Here is a 530-nt window from a genome sequence, read left to right as displayed (position 1 = left end):
AGTGCTGGATTTAGAGAGGGTTTCTTTAGCAGTGGGGTTACCCGAGCCTGCTTGAATGCTGTGGGAAATGTACCAAAGTGAAGAAAGGCATTGATAATGTGAGTGAGCGCGGGTATAACTGAAGAAGAAATGGCCTGAAGGAGGTGAGTGGGGATAGGATCAATCAGACAGGTAGTAGGATGATTGGAAAGGATAAGTTTAGAAACGTCTGCCTCCGAGAGTGGAGAGAAGGAGGAGAGAGAATGAGTATTTGTGGTTATGAAGTTTTTGTCAGTTTGTAGTGTGGAGAATTGGTCGCTGATGGTTCTTGTTTTATTTATGAAGAATATTGGAAAGTCATCAGCAGTATGAGTTGATGAAGGAGGGGGTGGAGGAGGACAAAGAGAAGAAAAGGTTTTGAAAAGCATTAATAAGTTGTTAATTTGTTGTCAAGTTGTTAATTTTGTTGTGGTAGTATGTTGTTTTAGTAGTGGAGACACTTGCAGAGAAGGAGGAGAGGAGTGACTGATATACACTAAGGTCAGTAGAGT

The sequence above is a fragment of the Sinocyclocheilus rhinocerous genome, unplaced genomic scaffold (assembly GCF_001515625.1).
Source record: "Sinocyclocheilus rhinocerous isolate Xijiao unplaced genomic scaffold, SAMN03320098_v1.1 scaffold1084, whole genome shotgun sequence".
NCBI lineage: Eukaryota > Metazoa > Chordata > Actinopteri > Cypriniformes > Cyprinidae > Sinocyclocheilus > Sinocyclocheilus rhinocerous.
Note: the sequence above shows the minus strand (reverse complement) of the source record.